The sequence below is a fragment of the Rattus norvegicus genome, chromosome 10 (genome assembly GCF_036323735.1).
Source record: "Rattus norvegicus strain BN/NHsdMcwi chromosome 10, GRCr8, whole genome shotgun sequence".
Taxonomy (NCBI): Eukaryota; Metazoa; Chordata; class Mammalia; order Rodentia; family Muridae; genus Rattus; species Rattus norvegicus.
Window position 1 is genome coordinate 47,180,201 of NC_086028.1, and position 27,570 is coordinate 47,207,770.

At 46.7% G+C, this 27,570-nt stretch overlaps 1 protein-coding gene across 4 annotated transcripts in view; it reads left to right on the forward strand.

The window, feature by feature from the left end:
* Positions 1-27,570, forward strand: part of Specc1 (sperm antigen with calponin homology and coiled-coil domains 1) — a 273,961-nt gene that overhangs the window by 41,850 nt on the left and 204,541 nt on the right. Inside the window, exon 1 of one of the 4 annotated variants that reach the window (XM_006246502.5) lies at positions 8,354-8,508. The exons of the other annotated variants lie outside the window; for them this stretch is intronic. The gene's annotated coding sequence lies outside the window, so the exon portion shown is untranslated. Of the gene's footprint in view, positions 1-8,353; positions 8,509-27,570 lie in introns of those variants that run through there. 4 annotated transcript variants of the gene reach the window in all.

Consider the following 27,570-nt stretch of genomic DNA (forward strand, 5'->3'; position numbering starts at 1 on the left):
GCAGTCGGTGCTTTCATAAAAAGGCAAACCTCTCAACGCCCCGTGACTTGTCAAAAGCATGCTTCTTGCTCCCAGTCATGTATTTATAGAGCAAGCTTTGCTGCATGATGAACCGTGTCTCCTAGATCTTAAGATGTCGGCCTCACCAGCCATCCCTCGCCCAGCCGCAGTGAGGTGTCTCCCTCTGTAATTAGGTCTCTCTATGTAATTTCCTACCACGAAATGCAGTGTTTTAGAACGAAATTAAAGTGGTCTGAAGAGATGTTTTGGTTCACAGAGAAGTCAGGTTCCTCTGAGCAGGAACAAGTGTTTGTAGACATGAATCTCACAAAGGACAGCATCATATAATTGGATCTTTAAATGTCACCTGTGGATCTTTAAAGTCACCTGAAACGTCTTGTGTTAAAGGCTCTGAGAGCAACGCTGTTAGGAAAGGGGGAACCCAGATGCAGGACCCATTGGGAAGTCTTCTGGTCATTGGTCACTGGGCAAGGAAGCCTCTGGCTCCTACTCGTCCTCCATTTTGTGTTATGGCTATGAAGGAATAGCAGAACTCCACCCTGCCTCACTGCCTAGTCACAGGCTGGGAAGCCATGGTCCCACTGACTCCGGGCTGAAGCCTCCAAAGATAAACCTTTCTCTCCTTTAAGTTGATTATCCCAGGTATTTTGTTTTGGAAACAGAAAGTTGGCGAACAAATACCATTCTATACTCTGACAATTTTCAGACTTTGTTCAGTACATTAGTGTAACCATTGTGAACTGTGGCTCTCAACCTGTGGGTTGTGACCCCTTTCACAGGGGTCATATATCAGATATCCTGTGTATAAACTATTTACATTATGACTCATAACAGTAGCAGAGAATTACTGTTATTATGAAGTAGCAATTAATTTTATGGTGGGGGGTCACTGAAACATGAACTGGTACTAAAGAGTCTCAGCGTGAAGAAGGTTGAGCATCGCTGTCTAACCCACTGTCTGTCGATAAACACTGGATCCATTTCTGAAACCTAGAAAGTCACGAAGATTTTAGCCCCCTCCCCATCCCCAAGTGTTCTCTGCCATTCTGTACCATCAGATTTTTCTTAGTCCCTTTCTGCTGTCGCACAGAAGTCCCCAGGACACTTTTTCTGAGTCTTTGTAAAATTAGTCCAACATCTGTTTGACACTCATTTAGAATCACTTTCATTCCCTGACTTCGTCCTAGTTATTTTTAGGGTTGATGAATTTATTTTCCAGCAGCAAAACAGAACATTTTTTAAGGTTTGGTTTAGGCGAGGATCTAGGAAATTCTTGTCCTTTGGGATTGGGTAGCTTTCTCACTGAGACATGAACTTAGCTCGGGAAGCTGTTCCTGCAGCTGCAGGGCGCTGGTCTGGCCTTGGCCTCCTGGGTGCTCTCCAGCCTCCATGCTCACGGATTCCTGAAGTGGAAACTCAAGGGTCCTCTGCAGAGTCAGTTGTGCTGGAAGGTGTTTTGCTGGGGCAAACATGTTAAGCGGTGTTTTCCCGAAGTGGACACAGGTGAAGGAGCGTTTAGCTGAAGCAGGAGAAAGGATGTTCTGTTAAAGCAAGCACATGAAAGGACACGTGATGAAAGATTCTTTGCTAATGACATGCGCATATTGGTCCACCTTACACTACATAGTTGATCTGCATTTGTAGGGACTCCAGAGAAAGAAACACACCAAAAAGCTTCTGGTGCTGTGCTGCAGTTTCTTGCTGCTTGCAAGGTCTCGGGCTGATTGGCAGAGTGATGTCAGCTGAGACAGATGCATGGGCTGAGGCACGGCCTGTGGAGGACACACGATGTTTGGAGGGTAGAAGTGGGACTCGATGGGCAGTGGTGGAGGTTGAGCTAGGCTTGCTTACAGAGCTTGCTGTGCAATGCTCGTGGGTCTCGAGTCTTTGATCTTCGCTTTGCTGAGAAAGGCACAGCCAAGTACTTCTGGCGTTCCTCCTGGTCCCTCCTGCTGACTCAAGCTGAGGCTGAGGCTGAGGCCTGGCTATCTCTGCTAGGTCATGCCACCAATGCTGATTCTTGTTTGCTGTCCCGACTCTACTGACCTGGACTTGTGGTGTATCTGTGAAGAGTTTGCAAGTGGATCAAGCTGCCCCTGCTGATCTATGAACTGAGCTGCTGATTTCCAGACAATACAGACGGGAGTTGCTCCAAAGAACCTTTCTAAACAGGTCCACTTCCCCATATCCTTTCTTTCCCACTACCATTGGTGGGTGGTGAGCTATAAGGGAGGTTAAAGCATTTAAGAACCATCATTAAAAATAAGAGTTGAAAAAAATTAAAGTTACAGTTGCCGTTGAGTGGCATGGCTGTCAGTCTCCTCAGAGAATGATTGAAGTGCCTGCAGAGGAAATCAACCACTGCTACAATTAAGAAAGCCTTTCTGGGTCTGATTGAGCCTTCTTTCTGCCGTGTAAACTATGGGGTTATAAAGTAGCATCTGATGCTATTGGGGTACATAAGTAACCCTATCTTTAGATACAGTTTTTACACAGTGCCAGTCCTCCCAAACCCTTACATCTTAGCAAGTGATCAATATCATTGGCTGAAAGTCAAATTGTTGATAAAAAGAGACTGATAAAAACATTAATATTGGGGTTGGAGAGGTGGCTCAGTGGTTAAGAGCACTGACTGCTCTTCCAGAGGTCCTGAGTTCAAATCCCAGCAACCACATGGTGGCTCACAACCATCTGTAATGAGATCTGATACCCTCTTCTGGTGTGTCTGAAGACAGCTATAGTGTACTAATATATAATAAATAAATAAATCTTTAAAAAACATTAATATTAACTGTTTATTACTGGATTATTTTTTAAAAGATTTATTTATTTTATGTATATGAGTACACTGTTGCTGTCTTCATGCACACTAGAAGAGGGCATCAGATCCCATTACAGATGGTTGTGAGCCACCATGTGGTTGCTGGGATTTGAACTCAGGACCTCTGGAAGAACAGTCAGTGCTCTTAACCACTGAGCCATCTCTCCAGCCCCTTTTTACTGGATTATTACGAATGCAAATGACTATGAATGCTGCCTTTCTTGATGAAGTCTTTGACAAAAGAAGGAGTGGCCCACACCTTTAATTCCAGCACTCAGGAGGCAGAGGCAAGAGGATCTCTGAGTTCAAGACCAGCTTGGTCTACAGAGTGAATTCCAGGACAGCCTGAGCTACACAGAGAAACCCTGTCTCAAAAAAACCACATTGAGGCGGGGGGTGGGGGATGAGGGTAAAAGCATTTATGTTCTGTAGATAAAAATTATGTAAATAAATGTTACCCTGCCAAATTGTCAAATATTTACTGTACTATAGAAACATTTAAAAAGGCTAAAGAGTTTTTCTGTCATTGCATTAGTCAGCAAGAATCTTTTTTTCTTTCTTGCTTTTTTTTTTCTTTTTTTTTCCTCGGGGCTGGGGATCGAATCCAGGACCTTGCACTTCCTAGGCAAGCGCTCTACCACTGAGCCAAATCCCCAACCCCGCTTATTTATTTTTTAAAGATTTATTTATTATATATAATTACACTATAGCTGTCTTCATGCACACCAGAAGAGGGCATCAGATCCCATTACAAATGGTTGTGAGCCACCATGTGGTTGCTGGGAACTGAACTCAGGACCCCTGGAAGAGCAGTCAGTGCTCTTAACTGCTGAGCCATCTCTCCAGCCCTGTTTGGTTATTTTTGGAGGCAGGATCTTTCTGTGTAGCCCTGGGTATCCTGGAACTCGATTTGTACACCAGGCTGGTCTGCCCCTGCCTCCCAAATGCTGGGATTAAAGGTGTGGGGCACCACTGAGCAGCTGAGAGTCATTCTTAGTAAATATATATAAATGTTTAACATCTATGATCTGCACCTTTCAAAAATATCAACCATTGTTCAAAATCACAAATTATTTCCAATATTACCTTTTAACTTAAGATAGAATTAACTTGTCAAGTAACTCAGACCTTGAAAATCTTCTGTCTTCTTTGTTAGAGGAAGATTCCTGAGTGGTGTCCCATGATGCAGTACAGAGCAGGTCTGTGCAGGAATTGCTTACAGTCAACACAGGCTTTAGTAATACTAAAAAGCGGGTGGTGGAACAGTTCCATTTTTGTGTTGTGTATGTCAATTTACCACTGCAACTGTAACTCCAGGACTGGAGGATCTGTCGCCCTCTTCTGGTCTCTGTGGGAACTACACACACGACGAAGAGACAACACTTGTAAGCAAAGCTCCCATGCACATATAAAAGTAAAATAAATATATATTCCTAAAGTTGATTGTTCAGGGTATAGCTGAGGACTCTGCCCTCAGGAACATCTCCAAAGTGATTGTCTCTAACCCTTATGTGCCTGCCAAGCTCTGTGCACAGCGGCATTGCTGTGTGAGCTGCTCCATCCATGGGAGGTGGTCAGATACTAAGGAGGACTTAACTCCAGATCCAGGTTTTAACCTGCCCTTCGACTTCCAACAGAGAGAGCCATAACTGGATTTTTTTTTTTGAAACAAGGTCTCTTTGTGTAGCCCTGACTATCCAGGTATTTAATATGTAGACCAGGCTGGACCTCATATAGATCCTTCTGTCTCAACGTATAGATGCCTGTCCTTAAACGTTGCTTTTTCTTTTTTTTTTTTTTTTTTTTTGGTTCTTTTTTTCGGAGCTGGGGACCGAACCCAGGGCCTTGCGCTTCCTAGGCAAGCGCTCTACCACTGAGCCAAATCCCCAACCCCTAAACGTTGCTTTTTCAAGTTAAGTTTAAATAAAACATTTGTTTTATGTGAGTATGTGTATGTATGCTGGCACACGCACACCTGAGGATAACCTGTGGGAACTGGTTCTCCCCTTCCACCAGGGAGGCTCTGTCAGGCAAGCCTGTGACCCTGAATGCTGAACCACCTTGCTGGCCCACTCCTTCAGGTTTTTCAGCGATGCTTTGCAGTTAGCAGTGAGCACATCTTATTTATTTGTAGGCACTTTGTTTTTAATGTACATACGTGCATGTTTATGTCATGTGTGAGTGGGTACACATGCTTACGTCTGGTGTGTGCACATGTATGTGGAAGCCAGAGGACAACTGTGGGCTTTATTCCCAGGAAGGATGTTCACCTCTTTGGAGACAGGGTCTCTAATTAGTCCAGGGTCCTCCAGTTAGGCAGCAAGCCTCAGGGATCTTCCTGTCTCTGCCTGTCTAGTGCTTGAATTATGAGCATGAGCCACCATACCTGGCACTTGTACAGTGGCTCAGGGGCTCAGACTCTGGTCCTTTCAGGCAAGCACAGTACCACGGAGCCGTCACCGAAATGATTGTTTTCTAGGTGTATCAGGAGTTCCTACTGCTACGGTATAGAAACCAACCGATGCTGCACCTCATTCCCTTTGCTCTGATCTCATTGGAGCCTGGATTAGCCTTCGGGCTGTAGATATCCCTTCTATCCCGTGCAAGGTCCTTTTATGCCAATAGATGGTTTATGGTGCCCTCTCTTTTCTTCTTTTGCCTGAATTCCCCAACCAAAACTTCCTGGGCATTGTTGACTAGACGTAGTGAGAACAGAGAAATCTGGTCTTGTTTCAGGTCTCAAGAGAAGGATTTCCAATGCTCACATTACATAGGATTTTGGTTGTGGGTATTTTGTAGTTACCCTTTGCCATGTTGAAGAAATTCCCTTTTCTTCCTAGTGGTTGAATTTTAATTTTTTTAAATCATAAATGTTTGTTGGTTTTTTTCAAATGATTTTTCTATATTTGTTGACAGGGTCGTGTGGGTTTTCTCTTTTAGTCTTTTAATTTGAATTATGTTGTCACTGCTAGTCAGAATTATGTCTGCTTCTCATTTGTGATAATCAGTCTAAAATTCCTGCTATAAATCTCTTTTGGGCATGGCATAACATCATTTGTATATACTACTAGATTTAACTTTCTCTTGTTCTGTTAAGGAGTCTGTCTTGCTGTTTGGATTGTTTTTAGTTACTAAGGCTTGGACTCAGAGCCACATAAGTGCCCTACCACTGAGCCATGTCCCCAGCCACTATTATCTGGCTCTTAAACGATCCTCAGAAGCTCACATGTCAAAAGCCTCATCTCTAGTACAGAAGTATTGAAAGATGGGGCCTTTGGGAGTCGACTGGGCCGTGGACGCCCTGACCTTGTGGGTGGATTCATTGATTTTTACATCTATAACTGAAGAGGCCTGGGAGATGGTGGGAAATACAGGAGGTGGAGCCTGATTGGGAAAATTAGGTCATTAACAGCACACTCTTTTCTTTTTAAAAAGTTACTTATTATATGTATTTGTGTGTGTGTGTGTGTGTGTGTGTGAGAGAGAGAGAGAGAGAAAGAATGTGTGTGTGAGAGTGTGTGTATGTGTGTGTGAGAGATAGAGTGTGTGTGTGTGTGTGAGAGAGAGAGAGAATGTGTGTGAGATAGAGAGAGAGTGTGTGTGTGTGAGAGAGAGTCTGTGTGTGTGTGAGAGAGAGAGAGAATGTGTGTGTGAGAGAGAGAGAATGTGTGTGTGTGTGAGAGAGAGAGTGTGTGTGTGTGTGAGAGAGAATGTGTGTATGTGTGTGAGAGAGAATGTGTGTGTGTGTGTGTATGTGTGTGTGTGTGTGTGTGTGTGAGAGAGAGAGAGAGAGAGAGAGAGAGAGAGAGAGAGAGAATGTGTATGTGTGAGAGAGTGTGTGCATGCTAATGCTGTGGGTGCCAGGGTAGAAATCAGAAGACGATGTAGATTTGGTTTTTCCCTTTCATGTTTGTGTGTGTTCTTGGGATCTGACTCAGGTACCTGTGAAGCATGGAGAGTGAGCGCCTTTACCTCCCAGCTCTCTCATTGGCTCTGGGATCCTGCTCTGGGAGGCTACATTTTGATGCCAGCCCTTCTGGTCCTCTGGTTTTCCTAGCTGCTACAAGGAGAGCCACTTGGCTCTGCCATGCTCTATCTGCCATAGTACAGGACCAGAACAATGGCCCTAAGCAGCTGTGGATTGAATCTTCTGAGCTGACGAAACCTCTCCTCTGTTAGCTTAACTTTGTGAGGGATTTCGTCATGATGGAAATCGAACGAACACATTCAGCGAAGGTACAGGGCAAGGTATCTTTTCTGACCACTGCACAAGGGTGAATTACCTGGACATACTGTAGCATGATCAGTTAGACGTTTAATTGCTCTGTTCATTGTTGTCTATTGTCAAGGTCACCCCGACCACAGTTGTTCACAGCTTTGTATACCTAGTTGTTATTTTTTTTGTCATGTCTGTGATAAAATGCCCAGCAGAAGTGGCATAATAGAAGAAGGGCTCAATTTAGCTTGTCGTTTGGGAGGGTCTCAGTTCATCAGACCCGGATGCAGTAGGAGCTCATGGCTGCTTCTTCATACAGTGAGGACCAGCCATTAGAAAAATCTCCCCCTGGAACCAGAATCATCCAGTATAATTTGCAAGGACCCACCCCCAGTGACTCCAGTCAGGTTCCATGCCCTAATCACAACATCCCAAACACATTCCACCAGCCAGGGACCATGTGCTCAAACACGGGAGACTATGGAAGATACCTCACCCCAAGGCGATTACAATGTTCATTTATGGTTATCGAGTAGCCTGCATTTGCACCAGGGGACAACTGAACCAAAGGTTGTGTGTGTGTGTGTGTGTGTGTGTGTGTGTGTGTTTGTGTCTGTCTGTCTGTCCCACCTTAGTCATTGGCTTTTACATTTTATTTATGTTGGAATCTGCCTCATTTTCCCAGGCTGTTTTCTTGGTGTTAACCATCACAGAATTTCCTGCATGTTTTATACACAGTGTTGTTGCCCCAAAAGGGACAGCAGCCGGTGGGCACAGGGACTTACTGAGTTTATTTAGAGGCTACAGGCCAGAAGCCAGGTGTTATGAGGTAGGACATATCATTTGAGAGATTTGTGAATTCAAAATTAGGTAGGAACTTATTTAGGATTAAAAAAGAAATCATAATAAATCCCTGAAGGGGCTGTGGTTAACAGGCCTCAGACCTTTCTGTTAAACCCAGAGAACAGCCTGCTTTGAAGCGCTTCCTGGTTCCTAACTTCCTGTCCGCCTAGAGCTCTTCAGCCACAGCACTCATGAGGGCCCTGAAGCTCGAGGGCTGACTGCCTTTTCCTTCGGTTAGATATCACGGGGTATTTGTACTTGCCTCTTGTGGGTTGAATAAGTTCCCTTTTATTCCTAGCCGCCGACATCCTTACATTTTTAGTTTTGGAGAAGTCTAAATTTTAAATACTTGGCACCCAGTCAGAGAGAAATTTGATTTTGCATCATGAGTATATGTGAACTTGTGAGTGTGGGGAGGCGGGAGGGGAGAGGGAGAGGGAGAGGCATGGGGAGTAGAGCCCGCCTGCTTCCTGAGCAGGCCTTGCCCAAGCGCTGGCTGAATGTGGTTTTCCTCTCAGACAGCAACTGGCTCAGAATAGAGCAGTGGCTTTACTGACTGAGGCCGGCAGCTCCCAGGAGGGAAGAGAAGCTGAGCGAGGGCTTTGCAGTGAGTACGAAGCTGGTTATTATTTAAGACTGGGGTGAAAAATCCTAGGGGTTGGCTCTGTCTGGAAAAGAGGTCCTGCAGCAACCCCAGACCTGAAGGTGCTCACAGGGCAGTGGTCTAGTCTTCTGTTGTGCAGGGGCTACGGAAGCTAACACTACTTGCCTGCTTTGGAGGCTGACCATGCATTTGATGCTCATATACTATCTTGGGAGGAAAAGTCTTCTTGTGAGTCATTTTTCCCCCACATCATGCAAAGTCAGGATGATTCATGCTCAAGTTACTGTATTTATTAACTTCTGCCAAGAAGCCTTCTCCTTGGGCCCTAGTCACTAGAAAAACAGGGCTCCCTCCTTGAAGATAAGGTAACTAGACCAGCTTGGTGCATCCTTTTGGATAAGGGTAGAAGTCTAGAGTCCTGCTGAGAAAAACTCCCATCTAGATGGGTTCTTGGTGTGTGGAAGCTTCTGGAGCTGTCAGCATGTGGAGTTTGACCTTGCATCTAGCAGATGAATAGATTCTGTCCCAGTGCTGAACATCTGTCCCAAACTTTGTTTGTGAGGTGTGGAATTAGATACTAAAGAAACCCCAGATGACAGAATTTCAAAGTAACGACAGGACAACCGTTGTGGCTTTCCTGGGAAGCTATGCGTTCATGGTTTTTTCTGTGACCGGCTTCCCTGACCCTGCAGAAGGCGACCCTGCAGAAGGCTGTCAGTGCTCTGCTGTGTCTTCCAGAGGCGTCTGGATTTCTATTCTTAGTTTCCACTCTGTTTTCTGGGAATGAAACTTGGGCCTTAATTTCCTTTTCTGGTCCACTCAAACTTTTACGTTGAAACAATGTAGCTCAGCAGTGAAGAGAGTTCATGTTGTTAAGTGCCAATGTGCAGCTTCCCTCTGGGAACGCGGAGGTGAGGACGGGTCTGTGCAGCCTCTGTGGGAGTTCTCATCCAGGCGGCTCCTTTTGCCCCAGTAAATTCCCAAGTTCTATTCTCTACACTCCCTGTGTCTTAGGGGTCTTTTTAGAGTAGCTGGTTCTGCTTGCAAGGACCTTCCCCTTGCCAAGTGAGTTACTGTCAAGAGCCATCCAGACAGAAACTCCTAACCGCAGGGGGAATGCAAGTGAGCCACACTCCGCTTTCACTTAAAACTCTGGAGCTCACTTAAAATTTCTGGAGAAATGAACTCTTGCACATGAGCTCTCTTTTAAAAACTCACCTCAGTTTTATTTTTCAAATGCTGAGTGACAAAGGTAATATTTTAGAGTTCTCACCCTGGGACAGGCAAAGCCGACTGTCCTGTGCTGGGTAAGCAGGATTCCATCCACTCACTGCCCACAGTAGCCCCTGTGGCAGCTAGCTTTGTGGCCAGTAAGGCAGCAGGGCAGAAGGTGATGGTGTAGGCAGAATGGCGAGCCTTTTCTTGACTTCCTGGTCGAGGGCTGTGCTCTGAGACCACAGCAAAAAGCTATTTGATTATCGCTTACCCTCCCTCCACCCTTTAAAAATTATTTTTGGTTTTTAGAGATGGGATTTTTCTGTGTAGCCTGGGCTGTCCTGGAATTCCCTCTGTAGATGAGGTTAAATCTTTTAAGTTTAAAAATAAAAAACAAGGGGTTGGGGATTTAGCTCAGTGTTTGCAAGGCCCTGGGTTCGGTCCTCACTCAGCTCCGAGAAAAAAAAAAAAAGGAGAACCAGTTCCTGGGATCCCAGCAGGCATTAAAAATAAAAAACAAAAACCCAGGTTTAGAGACTCACGCCTTTGATCCTAGCACTTTGGAATGCAGAGGCAGGTAGATCCCTGTGTGTTCAGGGCTTCATGCGAGACTCAATAATCAATCAAATAAATAATTAATTGGAAAAAACCCCTAAAAATTAGGTTGCTTTGTTTCTCCTCTCTCTTCTCCCTCCCAGCCTCCCTCCTTCCTCCCACCCCACCCCCCACCGTCCCATCTTCCCTCCCTCCCCCTCTCCCCTCCCTCCCCCTCTCCCTTCTTTTCTTGCTTCATTATTACTAATACTTTCTATGGTCAAGGGATGGAATGGGTTATATCTGTAAGTTTGCCAGTGTGGGATCATTGGGTCAAAGGGTACACATGCTCTGTGTGTATGTCACAGGTCCTGAACAGAGAGCCCAGCATGAAGCACATGCTGTACCCCTGAGCTGCTCCAGGCTGGTTGGAGCTTTTTAATGGTGCCTGGTATTGTGTTTTGGGGTTGCTCTCTTCCCACCGTGTGAGAGCCTTCTGTTTTAGTTTCGTCTGTTTACCACCATGGAGATGACAAGGAATGAACCAGAACATCTTCATTTTCACAAGACGATGTTCAAGGTCTGGCTCCCATCTTGCTGCTGCTGCTGGCTCTCACGGGGTTTTCATGGAATATGTGTGACAGTTATTCTTGAACTTGATTTGACCCAGGATACTGAAGAGGTTCCTAAAGTACATGTTGTGCGTTCTGTGAGGGCGTTTCCTCAGATGGCCAGAGAATGCTTCGGACTTAAGCAGTGTTGAATCCACTGATAGATTCAGACTTGGGAGACTTTGGCTTTGGTGGGAAGGTGGGAAATGGGGTTGGTTTGGGGCCGACAGCCCTGAGGTGTGCCTTGCTCACGTCCCTTCCTGTTACCCTTGCTCTGGTTCCTTCATGAGAGGAGCAGCCACACCCACACCCCCAATCTAGTCATGGACTGAAACTCTCAAAGAGAGTTTGCTGCCTTAGGCTGTCTCTGTCAGGCATTTGGTCAGAGCTTGATGTCTGTCATGATGATGTCATAATGTCATGATGTTGCCAGCTATGTTCCCTGGCCAGTGTTAACCTTCTAAAGGTTTTTCATGGAACTGGAAAGGTGCCAGATGGTGAGGAGCGCTTCTTGCCCCTCCTGTGGGTTCTTCAGCTCCCAGCAAATACTCCAGTGAGCTCTCAGCAGTTCCGGGGGATCTGACACCTTCTGACCTCTGTAGGTGCCAGCATTTATCCGCCCTCCACATATGCATGATTAAAATAAAGCAAATCTTAAAAATTGAATTCGGTAGATGCTTACTTATCCATACACAAGATCCTGGTTTTAATAAGTAAATAAATAGTAAAGAAATAAAATAAAAATGAATTATTGGAAAACCATGTGGTCCTTTAGTATTTTTCCACTGCTGAAACTGTTCTGCTTTTCCTGAGCGTTCGCTTTTAAGGGATTTATTTTCTTCCAGCATTTACTCTGCTGAGTGATGTGGAAGGTAGATTTAAGCTGACATTTAAAAATAATACTAAACAGTTTTCCCAATATCATTTATAAATAACCCCGTGCACTCTGATATACTTTTAAAGATTTTTGTATCTGTGTAAGTGTGTGTGTGTGTGTGTGTGTGTGATATGTATTTCTTTTCTGCCTCATTAGCACACTATGATAATTTATCTTTTTGTGATATATAGGGAGATTGGAATGTTTAAAGTAATTGTGTCAAAATAAGAAACTAGATAAGGTTTTTCTTTTGAAGTGAAGAAATAAAAACTACATTCTCAAATACACATATATGTACATACATAGAGTCTGGAGTCTGGTGTATGTAATGTGTAGAGGGTATGTAAAGTATGCATATTGGATGCACAAGTGTGCAATAATTAATATATATATTCAAATACATAGTTCTTTTTGACTTAAGAAAACCCTTTGTGTAATCCAGAGACTTCACACATTCAGAACTGCTACACTATAAAGACAGCCTAGTGGCTGGAGAAGAGAGCGTATGAACCTTACAGTACCAAGACTGGTGTGTAAGGAAGATCTCCCATGTGTCAGAAACAAATAAATGAGAACGGGCAACATTTGTAAGTAGGTGATTCTTAGAGGAATAAGTGCACAGTGCTTCATCTCACGGTCACAGGAGTAGTGCACAGCATCGCACATGCAGGGCAATGCAGTGCCATTGGCAAAACACTGACAATATGAATACTTCGAATGACAAGAACGTATGGATGTGTACACTAGCAGTAAGAAACTGGATAGTGAGTTCTAGACCAGACATGGCTACGCAGTGAGACTACCCCCTCCCAAAAAAAAAAAAGACAAGATCATATATTTTGTGTAATTATGCATTGTGTGTGCACTCACAGGTTTTTGTGTGCAAGCACACAGAGGCCACAGGTTAACATCAGTCATGCATTTTCCTCAGTAGTGACAGGATCTGTCACTGTACCTGGAGCTCACTGGTTTGGCTAGCAGAGATGGCCATGTGTCCACCTGCCCAGCACTGGGGTTCCAGGCATGTGGCACAGGCCTGGAGGCTGGGATCAGAACTCAGTTCCTCATGCTTGCACGCTAAGCACTGAATCAGCTGAGCATTTTCCCAGCCCAACGCTGTGCATTTTCAAGTAAGAATACATGGCATGATCAAATTACGGTTAAATTCTTAGTTATGTTAAGAAACATCATTATTTTTATATATTTGTAAGAATCCGTTTTAAAAAGCACTAGATGTGGTACCAAGCTGTGTGTGCTGTTCCCTCCAAAGAGGGATGTAGACCCAGAGCAAGTCCACGTTCTCTTTGGGGTGGATAGACTTCAGTGTTGGAATTTCTTATGAGTCTGTGTTTGTATATTTGTGTAACATAAATAGATATTCAGGAAATTTCTCAGACCCACGGGCGAGAAGATTCTTGGGAACAGGATCCCAGATGTAGAAGCCTGGAGTTGGGAAAGTAGGTGACAGATATTAGCATCAGCAAGCATCTGGGAGGCAGGGGACGCCTGAATTGGGTTATAGAAGCAGCCGCACGGAACTTGTTGAGAAAGCAGAACACCAAGCACTGGAGGACAGGTTGCTGGAGTGATGCATGCTGGTCTCTTCCCTGCCCTGCTCCTGTTCCCAGGCTTAATGTGGTAACTGCCTACCGAGCTCAGCGGTACCCTAGAGTCACTCGTATTTTATCTCTTCTCTTAAAAGCTGCCACCTGAGGTTCAAAATAACTCTTTATCCGGTTTCTTAATCCTTTTTTGTTGCTATAACAGAAGGCGGGACACCAAGTACTTTATCCGTAAAATAGCAGTTCTTAGCTCACAGTTTCGGAGGCAGAAGAACAAGATGTGCAGCCCATGTGTGCAGCCTAGGCTGAGGGCAGTCTAGCGGGATGACAGCATGGTAGATGGCCTCATGGAGGGCGCTCCTACGAGAGTGTTCTTTTTATAACAATCTATTCTTGCCTGAGCTGACAACAGTCTCAGGAGTATTATGTTTATCGCTTGTGAAGGGGGCGCCTCCAACCTCCTGGCCAGTTTCCTGTCAGGTTCCACCTCCCTAAAATGTCTTAAATTTCCGTCATCATTATTATTATTATTATTATTATTATTATTATTATTATTATTATTATTAAAGACAGGGTCTCACTGTTTAGCTTTGGCTGGCTCAGAATTTGCCTGGTAGACCAGGTTGGCTCACGTAGATCCTACCTGCCTCTGCTTCCCCAGTGCTAAGAATAAAGCCTTCAGTTCCTGGCCAGCTTTAATTCTGTAAAAACAAAAACAAACAAACAACTATCGAATCAAGTTCCATTTGTGCTGCTTACACACTCCTGTGTGGGGCCACTCACTGGAGCATCCTCAACCTAGCATAGTCTATACCCTTAAAGAGAAGACGTTCTCCTTCCTACCGAAGTCACAGCCAGCTGTCTATATGACTCCTCACCGGGGTGGGCTACACCACCTTCCCACTGCACCCTCGGATGTTGACTGATTTGATCTTATGTAGGTCTGGTGCAGACAACCACAGCCACCATCAACTCATGAGTGCAGAGGTCCTGTCCCATCCAGAAGACTCTGCCCTTCTTGCCCCCTGACCTCAGTCTTGGGCGCTCTTAGAGTCTTCTCAGTCTGTGGTGATCCCATTTGTGGATACTCACTCCCCTGACATTTATTCTCTATACTCTGGTGATTGTGCGTTTCTGTGTTGACCATCATCCACTGTACAGAGAGACTTCGCCAATGAGATCTGGCAGCTGCGCTAATATAGAGATACAAATTTGGAGGCTAGTTTGATACTGTGACCATTGAGCAAAATGACTCAGTAGACTTACTGCCTGCAGGTCCTGCTGCATCAATGCCATCATACTGGGGACCAAGCTTCTAGCACACAGATCTCTGGAGGATGCATGCAGACTATAGCATACCTTGCAGACACCAGTACCTAGTGTACACCAGGCAGCATCATGCCTGGGGAGATAAGGAGCCCATGGCCATGATGAAGAGTCTCATCAGCTACTACGAGTGTCGCTATGTAGTCACCCTGAGGGGGACATGTGGAGAGTTACAGAGGAGGGACATGAAGCTGTGGCTATTCTGGGACGCACCTGCAGAGTGAATGCATCTTTACTGGAGACTCTCCGACATGCAGTCCCTTTACCTCATGCTGATCCCACCCCTCCAGTTCTTCTGATCTCATCTTTTCTTTTCCTCAACTACAAAACTTAGTTATAATTCCTCTTCTCGCAGTTACCAGTGCCAGCCATCAGGACTTGTGCAGTCCCCTCAGCCCACACTATTAACAGACGGAAACAAGGAGAGTGAAATGAAGCCAAACGTAACAATTAAAATTTAAAACGCCCTGTTGGGAACGCTAGAGGTGGGGTAGGCTCGGTCACAGAGCTGTTTATAAGGAGGAAGGAAATGTATTAGGCTGAGACATTGACTGTGCCGCCAGAGAGATAGCAGAAAGAGAGACATGGGGACACCTATTAATTCTGTGTAATTCTGCGAGTGCACGAGGTTAAGTCAGTAATTCCTTACAACTTGGGGAGCAGGGGTCCCCCGAGGCAGGTCTGCGTGGAAGTCATACCTGGTTGCTGCAGTAACAACCTCCTCCCGTGAGACCTGGGAGGGCCTGAAATAGCCACCTCTGCTTCAGAAAAGAAGATGAGTAGCTTTCCCACCCTTCCCTCGGGGGAAGTTGCTGCAGTAAATATTAGAAAAGGATAACCTTTTATCCCATGCTGGTGCCAGCACCCAGGGCCACGTGGCACTGCGGGGCACTTTTATCTTAGCGGCTCCATGCTGCCCCCAAGTACTTTCAGACCCTGGCGTTCAGCGTGGCACCTTACCACGCTGGTCCCTAGAGTTAGTTCCGGCACGGGGTGGGAGGCATATGGAACTAACCATAGTTTATCTCTGGTTAGTATCTCTCCCAGAGGCTCTCCCCTAGCCATGAATTTTCCAGTTCCAGCTACCCGGTAAAATCCAGACTCAACAAACTGCAACCCAACAATCAGATTTATATGTTAAATTCTCAACCCACAATACATCCACACGATAAACTCGCAACCAGTTGATAAGGATACAAACCACCCACTTAGATAAGATAAATTTACCTATAGAAATCCATCCCTTAAAAAATATGCATAACTACCTAGGGCCATTCAAGACCACCCGGATCTGGGTCATCCTCTGTCTCCATCTTGATTCTCCTTCTTTCCTCTTTCTCCCACCTTAACAATAGCTTTGTCCTGCCTTATTTTTTTACTGTCCAATCATGACCTTCACCTAACTGTGCCAACCCTCACCTGTATATAGATGTCAACCTACAGGATGCAGGGGAGGTAGGGAGGGAGAGAAAGGGGAGATTAAAGGCGGAGAATCTTGGGAGAGACTCTTAGGTTGTATGTGTCCACTGAGTCCAGCATTGTAAGGACCTCTGGAGTTCTCAGGCCCCCGAGGCTCTAAGGTCCTTTCCTGATGGCATCACATAATACTGGAACCTTGTAGAGAATGACCCTGCATGGGGAGTGCTGAACCTGCTTGTGCTGTTGTGTGATTTGATGGTCTTGTGGACTATCTGTGAGGAGGACTGTGTCCCTCTGGCAGGACCAGGGCAGATGAGGTAGTGAGCATGGTCTCCTGATGTCTACAGGCAGCAATGAGCCCCACCTGCTTGCTTCCCACTTCCTGATGTGTGTCTCCTTCTCTGATGCTGCTATTCCCCCACCACAGAGGATGTCACCCACAGCCTTTCCCTCCTGACTTGAGTGTGTCCCTTCTTGGGTAAGCGCTTCCCTTTTTTGACAGTCTGTGTTTTCTGTTGGACCATGAACCCAGGTGGGAGGGGTGGGACTGACCTCGCCTAGCCTTTGCCCTGATGCCCACTACAGTGCCTGAGGTACGTGAGGTAGTCCCAGAATGCTCTCTAAACAGGCGAAAGGATCCAGCCAACAAGCTGTTGTGTTCTTCTAGGACCGGACCTTTCATCTTCCATTGAAGCATGCTCCTAATCCTAGCACCCAGGAAGCAGAGACAGGAGACTCTCTGTGACTTTGAGGCCAGCCTGGTTTACAGAGTGAGTTCCGGGACAGCCAAGACTACACAGAGAGACCCTGTCTTCAAACAAAGAAACAAACAACACCCTAAGCCAGATATATTTGTTGTTGAAGGACTTGTTCACGTTTTCTTGAAATGTTCATGTTGCTGTTAAAGTTGTGGCTCTTATTTTTTTGGTTATACCTCATGAGCTTTTTTCTAAAACTCAAGTGCCTTTTGTGTTCTGTGGCTTTTAGTTTCGTAGCAGCATCTTTTGAAGAACAGAGGTTTATATTTGATAAATTCCAATCTACAGGTTTTATTTTAGATTTTTGTTTTTGCCTTGCTTGGGGTTGTTTGTTTGTTTATTTTGGTATTTTGAAACAGGATATCATGTAGCCCAGGCTGACTTCACTATGCTGTCAATGTAACTTTGGACTCCTGGGCACTGGGAGGGTCCTAGATTTTATTTTACCAATCATGCATTTGGCCTCATACCAAAGGACATGTACTTAGAATCTTTGTCTAACTCACAGTCACAAAGACTTTGTCCCACTCTATCAGATTCTTTTCGGTCTTAGATTTCAAGTTTCAATCTGTGATCCATCTTTTTTTTTTTTTTTTTTTTGTTCTTTTTTTCGGAGCTGGGGACCGAACCCAGGGCCTTGCGCTTCCTAGGTAAGCACTCTACCACTGAGCTAAATCCCCAGCCCCATCTGTGATCCATCTTTAAAATGTGGTGCAGAAGCTGGACTCAGAAGGCAGACCACCTATGAGTCAGTCTCTCCAGGGCATCTGGGCTGTGGTAGGGACTTTACTGAGGTGAAGGGGTGGCTGGGGACCTTAGGCACAAGGTGCTGTTAGGACTTGTTGTCTAAGGACTGTTCCCCAGAGAAGGGAGTTAGGAAAAAGGATGCAAGGAAGAGAAGCCTATTGTTCTAGGGTTTAAGTGGCCTTAGGGTTAAGGGGTCTGAGTAATTGTTTCCCTGCAGTGGCTGTGCCTGGGTTCTGTGTGCCAAGAGACTGGCAGGAGTAGACAGAAGAGAGCCAGGGCCACATATGGAGCACTTGGTGTCTTCTTTACTTTGAAGTAAAGAGCTGGTGGCTTTTGGAGAGACCCATGGATGGTCAGATGTGATTCTTCATCACAAGCCCACCCTTAGGAAGCAGGGCTGTTATATAACTTTGTGATCCACTCTAGGGACAGATCATGTAGCGGATGCTGTACTCATTGTCTCCATATAGAATTACTTTTGAAGATGGTGCAGAGAGTGGGTTACAGCCAGGTAATCTGGGAGCAGCCAAAAGAGTCGGTCCTCGATGCGTGGGTTTTGTACGTATTTAGAACACAACCTGAGAAGCGTTTGCTGCTGAGATGGGGTGTAATGCAGGCACTGAATACATTACCCCACAAAGCACAGCAGTTGCTTCCATTAGCCAGCTGGCACTCTGGGGCGATAGCTAAAGCCCGTGGGTTAGAAAGAAAGGAGTTCAGGAATGTGCGAACAAAATGAAATAGCTGTGTCGCCGATTTCAGTTAATCCAGCAACAATAAAGAAACCCAGGACGCCATGCTCTGAGAAGTGGCAGCCACCCACAGCCCTATGTGTGCGTGCGGGCTGGACTTTCACTGTTCACCACGGAGTGAGTGGTGGGTATCCTTGACACTTGGGGCACCATGGTGACAATGTAGGTGTACATGAGGTCCCAGGGTTCTCCACGTCTTTAAAGGCTCCTGCTATATTCTGCCTTCCCTTGCTGTTCAAGGTTGATCCCAGGAGTGACGTTAAATACCACACAGGCACCGCATGGCTTTTGTTCCCAGACAGCACATTTCCTGGGGTCCTGCTGTATACAGCCCTGTAGGTACCCCACAGCCAACCCCAGGTGTGTTACCTCCATCCCTTGGGCAGTGTAACTGTTACCACCATGGTCCCTTGTAGCTTCAAGGTGTTGGAGCTCAGTTGTCAAGGAGTCCCAGGAGGCACGGGGAGCATGCTGGGAGGAGGCTGACTTTCCTGAGGAAATAGCTCTTTCAGTGTCTTGCACCCCAGTTCCTACCTCCCTCTCTAATCCTACATTGAGAGCGCTCCTAGGAAGCCTTGCAGCCTCACAGATGGACAGACAGACTCCCTGACACCTGGACCACAGCATTCCATGTGGCAGGGGTTCAACTGACACCTTATATGCTTAGCTCTTCAAGCTTATAGGACCTTGGGCTGTTTTGCCACATACTGAAATGCCATTGAAGATTTGTCCCCACCTGATAGGAGTCCTTCATAATTGTGTTAGGGACTGTAGGACTCAGAAGGCATCATGTCCAGGAAATGGCTGTCCTGGAGCAGGAGGCTCTCGTTCTTTCCCTGGAGGTTCTGAGTTTTAACGTGCTCAGCCTTATTTGATTGCATATCTTCTCCCAATATACCTACTATTCCATGAGCTTGCATGTATGAAAACACACACGCAGAGCCGGCAATCAGGTTATCGTTGGCATCTGTTCAGTGAAACCCCTCCTGGGCGTCCTCAGCCTGCATTTGATGTAAGATAAGGATGAGCGGTGAGGTTAGCAGAACTGAGCATGTATCTTCAGGGGAAAGAGAGGTAGTCATGGTTAAAATATCAGAATGAATGAGCCATTGGAGGATGTCTCATCCTGTGACCTGTGGAGCTTGTATTGATGCAGTTGACACCAGCTCTCTGAATCTGGAGGGGTTGAAGCTGGGTATAGTGGTTCACACCTATAATCTTGGCATTCCAGAGGCGAGAAGATCTCTCTCTCTCTCTCTCTCTCTCTCTCTCTCTCTCATCTATCTATCTATCTATCTATCTATCTATCTATCTATCTATCTATCTACCTATCTATCGACAGTTCCACTGTGTATAGCCCTGACTAGCATGAAATTCACTGAGATGTCCCCTGCCTCTGCCTCCTTAGTGCTGGAAATAAAGAATAAAGGCATGGGCCACCACACCCTGGGAAGATAGTGATTTTGAGGTCAGCCTGGGCTATATAGTGTGACCCTGTCTCAAACAACAACACAGTGTGGGTTTGGGTGGCATGCTTCTTCAGTGTCCTGTTTCCTTGATGTATGAGGACAGTCTTGATTTTTTTTTTTTTTGAACTCGTGACCTTCGTTTGCAATGTATCTAGCATGAGACAGGCATGGTTTGTGGAACTGCTGATGGCTTCCCATTGTCAGAGAGGCAGTGGGGAAAGACAGAAGCAGTGGATGCCTGATGCTGTGGCACTCCGAGAAGCCCACCGAGTGCAGCTACTGGAGCAGGAGGCAGGTGAGCCTGTCTGATTAGACTCTTTGAGGATACCAGACTGTGTTCTAGCCATGCTAAAAATGGAACAATTATTCTAGAACATACCAGCTAGCATGTGGCACACATACACTTTAGAGTCTACTATGAGGGGAAACATTTCAATCTCAAAAAATAAATAAAATAAAAACTTTAAATCCCCTTCTTCCTGTTTTCGGTAGTCCTGAATGTTAGATGCTTTTCCATGGGGTCAAAGGGTACCTAAGTATACAATTGCAACTGGAAAAATAAGGGACAAGAATCAGGTATTGTCAGTGTCTCTGTTGTCATTTGTGTGGTAATTTTTAATATAAATGCAGGATGTAAAGCATTATTGTAAGTCAAAGTGTTTCAAAGAGCTCATTTCAACAGTTCAGCTTTGTAGCATTTATAAATAAGCCTGTTAAAAATTTCTGGACAATGCCAGCATTTGACATTTGAATTTAAAAAGAAGTAAGTTTCTCATTTTTTCTCTCTCTCTCTTTTCCTCCCTCCTTCTCTCCTTTTCTTCCTCTTCCTCCTCCTTCTTCTCCACTTCTTCCTCCTCCTCCTCCTCCCCCTCTTTGAGACGGGTCCCCCTATGTGGTTCTAGTTGCCTTGGAGCTCACTATGTAACTCTGGCTGTCCTGGACTCACTTTGTACACCAGGCTGTCCTTGAACTCACAGAGATCCACCTGCTTTTGCCTCCTAAGTACAGGGATGAAAGGGTGCACCACCATACCTGACTATAAGTTAATTTCTTAGTGAAGGCCGAAGGGAGAGGGAACTAGTAGGTGCGGTCATGGAGGTGGCTTTGCCTCTCATAGGCTTTTGTTGTATTTTCACAGAGGGTCTAATTCAGCAGAGCAGTGGGCAGAGTTTGTCTCTCACCTCTTGAGTGTCGGCAGTTCTTGTGGAGGTGGAGGGCACAGAAGTTTTTCTGGGTGGGAGGGGCAGTGTGCCTCGCGGTCCTGGCATTGTTTCTAGAGGAAATACCCAAAAAGTGACAGAATTGGCCTGCTGCTGTAGAAGCCACACCTCTCTCCCCAGCTCACACAGGGGTCTCGGGAATAAAGAAAAATATGGGTGGAAGATTGAATACGTAGACTTGAATCTCTGAATTACTGGTTTCATAAATTTTTGGTTACCACTAGTTGCCGCATTTGGAAGCATCTGCTTACATAAATTCATCCATTGTATTCCTGTTGAGACATCTGGTTATTACCACCACAAACTGGGCCAGCAAGGTTGCTCAGCAGGTAGACACCTTTGACCAAGCCTGAGAACCTGACTTTGGTCCCTGGGATCCACACGATGGAAAAAGAGAATAGGGCACTGGAGCGATGGCTCAGTGGTTAAGAGCACCGACTGCTCTTCCAGGGGTCCTGAGTTCAAATCCCAGCAACCACATGGTGGATCATAACCATCTGTAATGAGATCTGATGCCCTCTTCTGGTGTGTCTGAAGACAGCTACAGTGTACTCACATACATAAAATAAATAAATCTTTTAAAAAAGAAGAGAATAGATCCCTACAAGTTGCCTTCAGACCACCATGTGTGCACTGTGGCATGGACTTACACATACATCATATAAAATGTAATTTTAAAAAGAACTTTTAAGGCTCCATAAACCACTGTTGATATCATATGTAACAGTGGCTAGTTTTTTAGAGATTTGGCATGGAATAACTTTGGGGACTAGTTCCTTGGAGTATTTTTGTTGCTTTTGTTTATTCGTGTGTCGTGGGAGGTAGCACAGACTGTGAAGGTCCGTTGACAAGTCTGAGGCGTTGCTTTCTTTCCTTCCATCCTGTGGGACCCAGGTATCAAAGCCAGGTTGTCGGTCTCGGTGGAAGGTGTCCTTACCCTCTGAGCCATCTTGCCACCGTGAGTTGATGAAATTAAGTTTTATGATGTAAAGGGTTGTGTGTCGACATGAATCTTAGTGTTGGTGATGGTGCTGAAACACCCTGTATCTTGAGCGGTGGCTTCTTGTTCTTAGAGCAGTTTGGGGCCCTTTTCTGGGTGATTGTTATAGACTTTCTTGAGCAGGTCCTTTCCTCTTTCAGAAGAGACTTGCTCATGCCTTTTATTCTGCACTGACGAAATGACTCACCTATTGCAGGGCCCTGTGGTGGGATCTGGGCGCCTTCTGGAGTTTGGTTGGGTGAGATCAGGAAACACTTACCTGCGGGTCCTCTTTTAGTCCCTGATGGTGTGGTCCTGTTACTTTTGGGCCTGTGGCAGCTCAGCCCAGCATTCTAGGAGCAAATGGCAGAGGAGCCATCCATTTATAGTGTCCAGGAAGCAAAGAGAGAGGCGGGAGGGGCTGAAGTCACAATATCCACAGTGGCTTGGTTTTTCAGAACGGTTTCACCACGTCCTAGTAGGAATGCAGGCTAGAGATGGGGCCTTCAACACACAGACCTTCCATATATAACCAGAGAATTAGCACCATGTGATGGTGTGTGTGTGTGTGTGTGTGTGTGTGTGTGAATTAGCACCATGTCATTGGAGGGGAGGTCACAGTGACACAGTGAGAGGTGATCAATGACAAGTAACAGATGGCAGCAGTAGGCACGGTTTGTTGATAAAAGCTTTGAAGAGATAAGCCAGGGACTGCCAGCTGGGTGGGACAACTATTCTAGAGCCTCCAAGAGGAAGTGTTCTTAAACAGAGATGGGACACAGGATGAGCAGCCCTGCATGTGAGTATCCGGGGGACATTCACACACAGAGAACAGCAGGCACAGAGGGAGCAGCAGCAGGCACAGAGGGAGCAGCAGGCACAGGGGGAGCAGCAGGCACAGAGGGAGCAGCAGGCACAGGGGGAGCAGCAGGCACAGGGGGAGCAGCGGGCACAGGGGGAGCAGCGGGCACAGAGGGAGCAGCAGGCACAGAGGGAGCAGCAGGCACAGAGAGAGCAGCAGGCACAGGGGGAGCAGCAGGCACAGGGTTTACTTGGACAGAGCAGGTGTCTGAAGGAGCTGAAGCAACTTGTTTGGCTGAAGTGGAGTGAGCAGGGGCTAACACTGGGGCCCAAGTGGAGAACTAGACACAGTCTGAGACCTGGGGGTCATGACACAGGACTTGGCTTTTTATTCCAAATGCAATGAGAAGTGAGAGATCAGCATGTTCTGTGTAGGATGTGACACAATATAGTTTGTGGAGTGTGTGTGTGTGTGTGTGTGTGTGTGTGTGTGTGTGTGTGTGTATCTTTGCTGGGGCTTGAACCCAGGGTCTTGAGGGTCTTGGATATACATGGTAAGCATACACTCTACAGCTGAACAGCACCCCCAAGCCACTTGTGAGCTTGCTAGATTTTCCATTACTGTGACAAAACACCTGAGGTAAACAATTGAAGAGAGTGTGCTGGGTAATTTTATGTCAAGTTGTCACAGGCTAGAGTCACCTGAGAGGAGGGGACCTAAACTGAGAAAATGCCTCCATAAGATTGGGCTGTGGGCAAGCCTGCAGAGCATTTTCTTAACTAGTGATTGATGTGGGAGGGCCCAGGCCTGTGGATGGGGTGCCTGGGCTGGTAGTCCTGGGTTCTATAAGAAAGCAGGCTGAGCAGGCCAGTAAGAGCACCCCTCCATGGCCTCAGCATCAATCAGCACTTTCCTCCAGGTTTCTTCCCTGCTTGAGTTCCTGTTCTGTAATCCCTCTGTGAGGGATTATCACCTGGAAGTATAAGCTGAAATAAACCCTTTCCTCCCCAAGTCTCAGTGACCATGGTGTTTCATGGCAGCAACAGTAACCCTGCTTAGGACAGAGAGGAAGGGGTTATTGTGGATCACGGTGTCAGTGGTTCCAGGCATGGTTGGTTGCCCTCCTGGTGGGTGGGAGGCAGGCAGAGAGAATGAGGTAGTGAGAGTGTCTTCCTTGGAGGCTCCCTCCTTTATCCACTTCTGTTCCATCAGGCTCCCAGCCTATTGGAGGGTGCTGCCCTTCAGAAGGCTCTCCCTTCTCTCGCTTTCCAGATGTGCCCTGTGTCTGTGAATGCCCTCACAGATGCAAGTTCCCATTAATTAACTGTTGTAAGTTTTCCTTTCTCCCCTCTTCAGTGTTGGGCCTTAAATCCTGTGTCTCGTATATACCAGGGAACCGCTCCACACCTGAGCTGCATACCCAGCCCTGTGAGGTATTTACTGTAATACCTAGAAAGGGACTAAGAGAGTGAATGGGGGGGAGCAGCGGCCCAGGACTGGGTGCACAGGGGGCAGGTGGCACTGTCTGGCCTGCCTCAGGCGTTAGCTACCTTCTTGTTCCTTAGTGGTGATCTGTAAACCCTAGATGTCAGTGGCTGCTTGGCATGGGAGTCGGGAACATGAGAGATAATACAAGGATATGCTTGCCATTGAACTGGCTCCTGGTTGGTAAACACTAGGGTAGGTGGACGGTTCTTAGGAGAAAGTGACCAATCCCAAACAAACCTGCAGAAGCCTGGTGGGAATCCACAGAGGGAAGAGTGGTGTGTGGATGCAGGTTTGTGCTGGGTACAAGGGCCTTTCAGAAACAGGGCCGGGGCCTGATCTGCCCATGTGGCCAATTGTGGATTAGAGAAATGAGAGCCTAGGAAAAGAGTCCAAAATGATGCTGAGGGTTGAGTCTGGATGGCTGGAAGCAATATAGTACTGAAGGCAGACAGGGAAGTTGGGAGCAAGTCCAGTTATGAGGATCTGTTCAGGACTCTGCTAAAGCTTGTGGGAGACAGGAGGGCCCCGTGGGAGAAACCTCAGGGTAAGTTTATACATCTGGTGGCCAGGGGGATAAGGAGACAGACTACCTATGAGCCCCTAGAAGACCCTTGTGGCTGGAGAAACAGATTCTAGAGGGAGTAGACTTAAGTTCATTTTGGAAGGTAGTATTTAAGTGAACCAGCCAAGGGAGCTGGGCGGGTGTCCTTAGTTTCCTGTGTTTGTGCCAGGCAGGGCCACCAGAGACACTGGGCTCACATACTAGCCTCTCTAGCACCCCGTGGGAAGGGGAGAAATAGCTCGAGGGTCGTCCCCCCCACCCCCAGCAGCATCCTCTGCATGTAGGTGGTGGGTTAGGTTTTCTCCTGCAGTGCGTTCACCTCTTCTGGGTCCTGGTCCAGCTCCCTCTGGCCTTAGCTCCTCCTCCAATGTGGCCCCAGGCTAACAGTGAGGAGGATAATAGCCCGAGGGTTCTACAAGCTTTGCCCTTCCCTCATTCCTGTCAGCTCAACTCTTTCCCAGCAGGCATTCCAGGCAGAGGTGGAGGCCTGCGCCAGATGCCTCAGACCAGGACAGAACAAATATGACTCAGGATGCTTCAGCCTGAGTAGGCATGAAAGCCTCCGGCTCCCTGCCTTCTTCCCCTCACTTTGTTCTTCTGCCATGTATGTGTTCTTTAAAACTGCTCCCAAAGAAAGGGCTCCGGAGGGATCGTGTTTCCACCTCCCTTTCCCTGCAGCGTTGGCTCATTCCCTTCAAGTCTCCGACGTGGAGCTACAGGATAAGTAAGGAAATAGCTGCCCATTAGTGGTCACTCCACCCCACAGGCTGCCGGCTTCTTGGTTCAGCTTTGGAGCCAGAAGGGCTCCCCAGACCAGCGGCGCTTCTGAGCACTTGATCTCAGTATAGCCGCAGATTACAGCCTCCGCCCCACCACCTGCATTTCGTATTCATGACCGTCCCTTGCCTTGGTTTCTCTTTCCCGGTTGTGCCCAGTCTCTGTTAGTTGTGGTTCCCGCCCTTGGCAGAGCGCCTTGATTCTGAGTCCCTGACATCATTTCTTTCCAAGTCTGTGATACGCCAGGACTCCAGTTGTTCCCACGTAGCTTTTGTCCGAGGATGGGACCAGTGAGTCCTGGTTTGCAGCTTCTCTTGTGACGCAATGTGGAAATCTTTTCTTTTCCCTGCTGACTGCGGAGGAATTCGAAGCTGCTGGACGGCTTCTTTCATCTCCAAGCCACAGGAAATAATCATTTGGAAGCATTTCCTGTGTCCATGGCTGAAATGTGAGGGCAGTTAACAGTTCCCGTGTTCCAGGGGAAGCTCAGCAGGTCCCTGTCCAAGACCCCATGACCCCCACAGCATTGCTGATATTTTGACCTAGATGTTTCATTGTCCCAGGACTCCTTTGGTGGGCAGGATGCCTAGTGGCACCTCTAGTCTCTATGCAGCAGCACCCTGAGGTGTGCCTTTGTGAATGCCTTGTGTCCCCTACGGGTGGAGTTATCCCAGGCCTGCAACTGGCCCATCCAAGTGTCTGGAGCAAAAGAAATACTGTCCTACTAGTCTTTGGCTAGATATTTTCAGCCTGCGTATCCCTGGCGCTGCACTTCCTGCCGGGTCCCATGGTAATTGAACTATGTGCTCACTCCTATTTTCCTGGTTCTCCAGATTGAATGCTTTCTTTAGCTTGCTGCTTCCTACTGCTTATTGTGTTTGCAGCTGAGACCTGAATGCCCTCCCACTCTTGGAGACTCATTATCTTCTGTTCATCCAGAATGGTTTCCTAGTCACCTTCCAGTTTTCTTGCCTTAAAAGGGAAATAAAAATAAGATCCCCAGATAACAGCAGCATGGGCAGGAAGAACACAGTTTCTAAACCTTTGCTGGGACACCATGCCTCTGTGTATTCCTAAAATACACTGTCATGGCCCGCTTCCTCTCCTCCTTCCCTCCCTCCTCCTTCTCTCTTTACTACTTTATGCTGTGTCGTTCGTGGGGGACGGTTTAAATGTAAGTCATACACTGCTCTGAACAGGAGTGAAGCGGGGCATCAACATAAAATGCTTGAAATTTTAAAAAGAAAACACCCCTGGGAAGACCTTCCTTCCATCTCCCATCCTTTCTCTCCAGTAAGTTCCTAGATTCACCTGTAATCGATTGGGCCCCTTTGTATTGCTTATGAGGAGTTTAAGAAATCAGAGAATTAAGGCTAGAGACTTTTTTTCTCCCTTCTTGTTCCCCTGTGCTTGGCCAGAGGCCACCTATTCATTTTCCGTCCCTAGCTCACACCCTGGAGAGAAGCATTAGTCAGCGAGTGTGCTCACCTATGTTTATCTTGTGGCAGCCCAGATTGTCTAAAAGTGATCCAAAGACTGCAAGGTTTATTTCCCTCTCTGCGTCCCTGTGCCCACATTTTCAGATGAAAACAGGCTGTTCTGTGTACAGGAAGGACATTTGCCTGGTGTATCTGGCAGCCTCCTGTTCTGAAGATTTAATGGATCCGCGGCTGTGTATTGTCAAGCTAATAAGAAGTGCCCTGACTGGGACTGGCATAATTGACAGAAGGCAGCTCCTGTTTGCCAAGGATCTTCTGTTGCCACTTGTAATGCTCTCTGGTGCCTCTACTCCACCTGATGCTAAGAGGCATAGAGTTCAGACACGCCCAGGCTCCCAGTCAGCAGGGAGCCAGGAGCAGGGTTGATGCTCAACGCTCTTATTTCTCACATGGGCGGGGATTATCTGGATGGCCTTCCAACCTGGTCTCAGCCTTGGCCGCAGATGAGTTCTGTGACCTAGGCAAGTT